The sequence below is a fragment of the Trichosurus vulpecula genome, chromosome 4, assembly GCF_011100635.1.
Source record: "Trichosurus vulpecula isolate mTriVul1 chromosome 4, mTriVul1.pri, whole genome shotgun sequence".
NCBI lineage: Eukaryota > Metazoa > Chordata > Mammalia > Diprotodontia > Phalangeridae > Trichosurus > Trichosurus vulpecula.
Genome location: NC_050576.1, coordinates 209,624,455 through 209,631,999, shown reverse-complemented (window position 1 = coordinate 209,631,999; position 7,545 = coordinate 209,624,455).

Sequence of the window (7,545 nt, the reverse complement as noted above, 5' to 3'; positions counted from 1 at the left end):
AAGAGGAAGGTCATTGTCAGTAGGGAGAAACTCAGAAAAGCATCCTGAAATAGGGACCAAGCAAGTGGGGCTTTGAAGGATGGGTAGGACTTAAATAATCAAAAAGGAATAGGGAATACCATAAGCAAATTAATGGGGCAGGAAAGCACAAGATGTGTTGGAAAAATAATGTGGGAGGAGCATAGAGTGTGTAGAATGAAGGGATATGAGAAATAAGACTAAAAGGTCATGGTGATACTGGTTGGTGAAGGGTCTTGGATTCCAGGTAAAGGATCCTCAATTGTATTTATTATATTTACTGTGGCAGCCATAGCAACTTTTTGAACAGAGTGACATGGTCAGAACTGTACACAAAAAAAGGTAATTCTGGAAGTGGTGTGGAAGATTATTGAAGGGAACAGAGATTGGAGGTGGAAAGGAAAATCTTTTAGGAAGCTACTAAAATAGTCCAGTTTTATTTGGCACGACTTATTCTTAGTTAAACTACGTTGGCCTCTTTGATTTCCTTACCGCTTAGAAACCATCTAGTTAATAATTGGTTTTCAAATCTTACCAACCTCTAGTCTTTCATCTTTTTCCTTGTGAAAAATCCCGACCTTTTCTAGCACTTCTGTTTTTGATGATTTATCAAAGATCACTGATAATGTCTTCATCCTTACATTTGGAGGTACCTTCAGAACACCAGTATGCCTTCTTGTCGGCGGCCGGACGGGTGTGCCCCACTATGGCACCCCGTACTCCCCGACTACCGCCTCTCACTCACCCTGCCCACGGGTCTTCGGACGTCTCCGGCTCCTCCCGGGGGATGCGAGAGGAGAATCACCAGGCAGTCACCGGAATGCGACAAGCAGTTTTATTGCAATGGCGTACCAGAAATCTTACACAAAAATCCCACTGACCCTCTCTGGGGAGCGCCTTATATTGGGTGTTTCGGGTTGGCTCCTCCCCAGTTCCTCCCCGAGGGTGGAGCTCCTCCAGTAAGAGCCGCCCCGGTACTGACGTGGTGGAAGCCACACAGGCACTGCCGCGTCAGCAGGTCCAGACTCTCTGGCGTCTCACTACCCTCTCGGGGGGCCCAGGTCCAGAGCGCCCCTAACACCCTCTATCTAGACCTGTAGGCTAAAACAGTCAAAATATCCAAGTACTTTCTTACCTTGCCCTCTCCTATCTGGAGATTTTTAGACAGCTTCTACTTTAGTGTAATGCTATGTCCACAGGAGGGTATAAATCTCTGAGAGTGTGCATGGGCTCCCCCAAAAGGTAAATTGTCCTTAGGTGACTTGAAAGCCAACTTCCTACTTCTTCTATTGAGTAGCATCTTTCCCAGGACCTTTGTGGTTTTCTAGATGTGTAGCACCACCCTGTGCCCTTGAATTTGCTTAGGAGCAAACCTTCTCCCTGCCCTCCCCTCTGGACTTGAACTTGTACAGCTCTCATAACTCAGTAACAGTAAAAGGTAAACTCAAGGTTTGATGTTGAGTCATTTCAGTCATCTCCAACTCTTCTTCACCCCATTTGGGGTTTTCCTGGCAAAGCTACTGGAGTGGTTTGCCATTTCCTTTTCCAGCTGATGTTTTCAATAGCAAACTGAGGGAAAGAGGGTCAAGTGACTTGCCTAGGGTCACATAGACTGTAAGTATCTGAGGTCAGATTTGAACTCAGGAAGATGAGTCTTTCTGACTCCAGGCACAGCATTCTACCCACTGTGCCACCTAGCTGCCCAATTCAAGGTGTACTACTTCTCATTGGGTTTGTTCTTTATTGTTCCTCTAGCTCCTGGAAAATGTGGTTGTTCCTCCAGGAGTTTTGGTCCAGAATTCAAATTGAACATCTGCCCTTATTTCCAGGAGACTGAGTACCAGAACTCATCTTCTGAGTGGTTTCTCTAACAGAAATTCCTTCACTGTTCTACTACTGCCTTTCCATGGCTACCATCTCTGAGGAGGAAATGAATGAGTAAATAGTCTTTACTTCCTGGGGTGTCTGAGTGTCTGTGTCTGCCTGTCTCTCTCCTTCCCTCTTTGTCCCTCTTCTCATCTCTAGTGTCTGTCTGTGTTTACTGTACCTTTAAAGTTTTCTGCTCTGCTAGCCTTATCTGTCTCTTCGGACTTAAAGGCAAGCCCAAAGTTAAAATTCAGATCTGTAATCATCATTACTTGATTATCCTCAATATGATGCCAATGGCCCATCAAGTACCTAGAACCCAGAAGTTTTCCCATGATGGAAAGATGTCAGAACCAAAACCCCAAATATGGTGTCAAGATTGATGTCTATACTCTTCAGACAAAAAATAAGAACTAAAGTCTCAATCTCCAATCTTGTCAGGCCAGCTCTGGTCTCACCCTTTACACTATATTCATCATCGATGAAACTATCTTGATCATAGCAATTTTGCACCTCAACTAGGTAACTTAGTTGAGGATGAGGTCATTTTTTTCTGTCTTCAGAGTCCAAGACGAGTCCTATTCTTCATCCTATCTCCATTTCCTGAAGTTAACTCTTTGAAATTCACCTTTTTCACATTCTAAAACTTCGTTCCAGCACACACATCATTCGTATGTCCATCCAGGTTGCCACTATAACAAAAACTACCTTTGCGACTTCTTTGTCCTGGGCTAATCTTCCATCAAAGCATCAGGCTTTTTGGTCCTTTGGTCTCTGGTTATAATAAGAGATAAGCTCTGGTCTGCTATTCATTGTAATACAATATTATAAACTATGGGATGGGAGAAGCCCATTCACATCTGTAGTTGTTCTTAGTATTTCAAGTGGTTTTTTTATTCCAGGAGAATTTGAATAACTTATCTCCATATATGCCCTCCTTAATTAACATCAATTCAACACAGGGAATATGCATATATATATATATGCATATATATATGTTTATGTATATATATAAGTGAATGTGTATGTATGCATGTATCTATGTGTATATGTATGTATGTGTATGTATGTGTATATATATATATATATGTAAAAGAGAGAGAGCAGACACAGGGTGAGTTGAGGATGAAGGGAAGATAGCTAAAAGAAATAAAATGAAATTAAGGGATGAGAGAGTAACTTACTGAGAGAGGGAGATAGGGAGAGATAGAATGGGGTGGATTATCTCCCATAAAGGTGGCAAGAGGAAGCAGTTCTAGGAGAGGAGGGGAGTGGGCAGGTGAGGGGGGAATGAGTGAACCTTGCTCTCATCAGATTTGGCCTGAGGGGGAATACCATACATACTCAGTTGGGTATCTTACCCCACAGGAAAGAAGAGGGAGGAAGATAAAAAAAAAATAAAAGGCAGGGGGATGATGGAGTGGAGGGCAGATGGGGGTGGAGGTAATCAAAACAAACACTTTGGAAAGGGGACAGGGTCAAGGAAGAAAATTCAATAAAGCGGGATGGGTTGGGAAGGAGCAAAATGTAGTTAGCCTTTCACAACATGAATATTGTGGAAGGGTTATACATAATAATACATGTGTGGCCTAGGTTGAATTGCTCAACTTCTTAGGGAGGGTGGGTGGGAAGGGAAGAGGGAAGGGAATTTGGAACTCAAAGTTTTAAAATCAGATGTTCAAAAACAAAAAACTTTTTGTATGCAACTAAAAATAAGATACACAGGCAATGGGGCGTAGAAATTTATCTTGCCCTACAAGAAAGGAAGGGAAAAGGGGATGAGAGGGGAGGGGGGTGATAGAGGGGAGGGCTGACTGGGGAACAGGGCAACCAGAATATACGCCATCTTGGAGTGGGGGGGGAGGGCAGAAATGGGGAGAAAATTTGTAATCCAAACTGTTGTGAAAATCAATGCTGAAAACCAAATATGCTAAATAAATAAATTGCATTAAAAAAAAAAAAACATCAATTCAACACTATGAAGTATCCTCTCCTCTGTGAGACATTTGGCAATCAGACTCCAATTACTTTCTGAAACTCTTATTTTCCTGGGAATTTGAAGAGTGCCTACATCCTCATTCATGGAAAATAGGATGTTAGCTTTTCCTCATTTCTCTGAATACTTCACATTTCCCTACATTTTCAATAGCATCTTATGAAATAGCTTCAAATACCTTTATTTCTTAGGTCAGGTGACATTCCCTCCTTTGTGGTTCTATCTGCATAACTAAATCTCTGTGCTCTAAACATACTATATCTGAATAGCTCAAAATCTTTACATAACAATTAATGAATAGGTAAATCAATAGGCATTAATACTTAAATATCCAAATAAATAATCAATACTATTCAAATAATTAATTTCTTTATTTAAAAAACTAATTATTTGATTAATGTGATTAATTAATAATTATTCAAAATTGTTCAAATATTTATTTAATACTTAAATAATCAAAATTATATCACAAAAATGATTTGATTTGTGAAAGGAAAAATATGCTGGACAAGCTGCTTAAAATTTTTTTTAATTCCCTTTAATGGATCTTGTGACACCAGGGTATTCAAGAAATCCCAATCAGAAGACCTTTCCAGTGAGTGCTTGCCCATGCCAAAGGCACCCCCAATAAATCCCTGGTATAGGCCAAGTGGGATCATTAGTCCATTTATATAGGCAGTGAAGCCTTCGAGTATGGCATCAGATGAGGCATCTATATTCCCCTTGCTTCTCTCTGAGATGGTATATCACCAAGGCAATATTCATATTATTTGTAAAATACTTCAAATCTAAATTTGTAATGGTAATTTAGATTTGAAGATCTTTCCCACCCATTAATAGGCCATGTGACCTACTTACATCACAGGAAGCCTAAGTCAGACGCGGTGAGAGGAGCTTGCTGAGAAGAAAAGGAAAGTGTGTCGCAGGAAATAAAGAGAGCAGTTAGAACGGAAGGAGAAAGCAGATGTGCTGTGAGTGTGTTTGTGGGATGGCCCCGGGGGCAGGGGGGATGGCTTTGGGATGGAGTGGTTCTCTGCTGTGATGTTGTGTATTGAATTCTTCACTGCTGTGGTGGATTGGGCTCATTGGTTTTGGGATCTGGTTCTCTGGTGTCTGAATAAATGGTTTACTTCTACCTTCTATATGGAGGACTCTTATATTTTGCAATACAAAACTACACAGGCATATTGGCAATTTTTGTCTATATGGTGATTATTGCCTTGCTGATACAGTGCCTAGCACATAGCAGGCACTTAATAAATTTCTATTCCATTCCATTCCTATTGTCTGTTCTCTGAACATTCCCTGTACTTTTCCACCTATATTGTTTTGTTCATGGTGTTATCTCAGAGCAAGCCTTCAAGAGTCTAGGAATGCAGCTCCATGCTATATTTTGCAATCAGTCCATCAGTGCACTGAGCATTGAAGAGTAACCTTCAGGACATAGCCCATCAGCAACTGGGATAAGGATTCATCTGGCAGTTGTTTCGTATCTGGATGTAAAAACCTGAGCTAAGTCTGAACCTGCTCTCTCTCAGAGGCCAAAGATACTTTACAGTAGAGTGTTCCCCCCAAATACTTTTGTTGTTGCTATACCTTTGTAAAATTCAATTGATGTTAACTGGTTAAATGGATCTAGAGGTCTAGCTATTGGTGCCTGACGGTGGGGAGATGGTGTAAGTGAGAGTGGGCAATACAGCCAATGGAACCAACAGTATTAGAGAAGAAACACAATAAACCTCTCAGAGGTACCTCTGGAACTCTCATGGGAGAGGGAATGTAGCATTGTGACTCTGAGATAGTGAACCAGAGCATATGAGACGTTCAGTTGTGTCTGCTATATGAATGTCATGGAATACTATCATGCCATAAGAAATGAGTATGAGAAATTCAAAGAAGCATGAGAAGACTTTTATGTGAAGCAAGCAAAACCTGGAAAATATACACAATGTCTATAATAATAAGATTTAAAGCGCACTAAAAACTAACTAATCTGTACTTACAGTGATCCAACTTGACTCTTCAGAAGAGAAGAGGAAATGCACCTCCTTCCCTTCCTAAGAAAAGTAGGGAATCATGAGTTGTCTTACAGATCAGGCCTGACTCAGACTTCATCTGGTGCTTCAGGCTTGGAATTGGAACAAAATGAAACATTCATAAATCACCCAACAGTTAACAAAAGGAGATTTACTTAACCGTAACAAGAAAATTGTATTCAGCAGGGATACAGTATTCATTCAGTTGGGTACAATTTTCCTGCCTCTGTTTTGACCATCCTGGGCCACCAGTCCGCAACTTGAAGGTTTTGCTGTTGTTCAGTCATGTACGACTCTTCGTGACCCCATTTGGGGTTTTCTTGGCAAAGATATTGGAGTAGTTTGTCATTTCCTTCTCCAGCTCATTTTACAGATGAGGAAACTGAGGCAAATAGCGATTTGCCCAGGGTCACACAGCTAGTAAGTGTCTGAGGCTGGATTTGAACTCAAGAAGATGAGTCTTCCTGATTCCAGGCCTAGAACTCTATCCCCTGCAACACCTAGCTGAAGTAGGAACAGCCTAGAGTAGAAACTGCCAACTCCTTCACGCTGGCTCTTTGTGCTTAGGCTCCAAAGGCTGCATCAACCATCTGGGCCTTAGACCCCTGAGCCAATAAAGTCTCAAGAATGGTTTGAATACCTTTTAAGGAAAAGCTGTCCCAGCTTTTGTGGCAGATGTCACTCCTACCATACCTCACCTCTTGGTGGCAGTACTAAATGTCTTGTAGAGGACCTTCTGCCATTTAAACGACTCTAAGGCCATTACCGGACAACCCTAATCTCAGGGATATGAGATAGCTGAAATAGGCAGCATTAGAGAAGGAAAAAGAAAAAAAACAATGAAAACACAATGCTAACAACAATCACACCAAACCAAAACCCGACAGCATCAATAAGCAGTGTAATGGCCCCCTGAAGCGGTGACGGAATGTGGAGGAGAACAAAGACCAGAAACCCCTGGCTTGGCCTCCTTCCCCCTTCAAAAGGACTGAGTATCGGATCTCAATGATCTGTTCTGCCTGGTAGATGTCAGCAAATCTACAATTCATAGTGGATTTTCTGGTGTAAAGTAGGAGCAGCACCAGGAACAGGTCAGGGTCACCTACAGTAAAGAAACTAAGAAATCGGAATCTTTTTGCATGCAGCCTGTCCCTCTCAGTGCCAGGGCTGATACCACCTGCCGTTCTCACCAGGATGTCCCCCTCCCTAGGGGCATCACGGGGGTGGGAGGGGAAATTGAGGGATGCCAAATCTTTGTTCCTTTAGGGGCCTCTTCTAACATAGTTTCACCTGCCCTCTTGTTACCAGAAAACAAGCGCTCTCCCAATAATGTCCAACCCCTTGGTCCTCTCTGGGAAGGAGCTGCCAATGATCATTGGGTATTGTACCGGGAGCAAAGTAGAGAGGGCCCCATAAATTCCAGATTAAGATAAGCAAAAGACTATCTTGCACCTGTCTTTCCTGCTCTGCCTATGCCAGTGCCCACTCTCCTGGCACCTGGACTGTGACTGCTCATTTATTATCAGTGTACACACACACACACACACACACACACACACACACACACACACACACGCTGCTTATTCTATTGCAACCCAGCACTAACCCACTGCAGTGGGGCCTAAGATG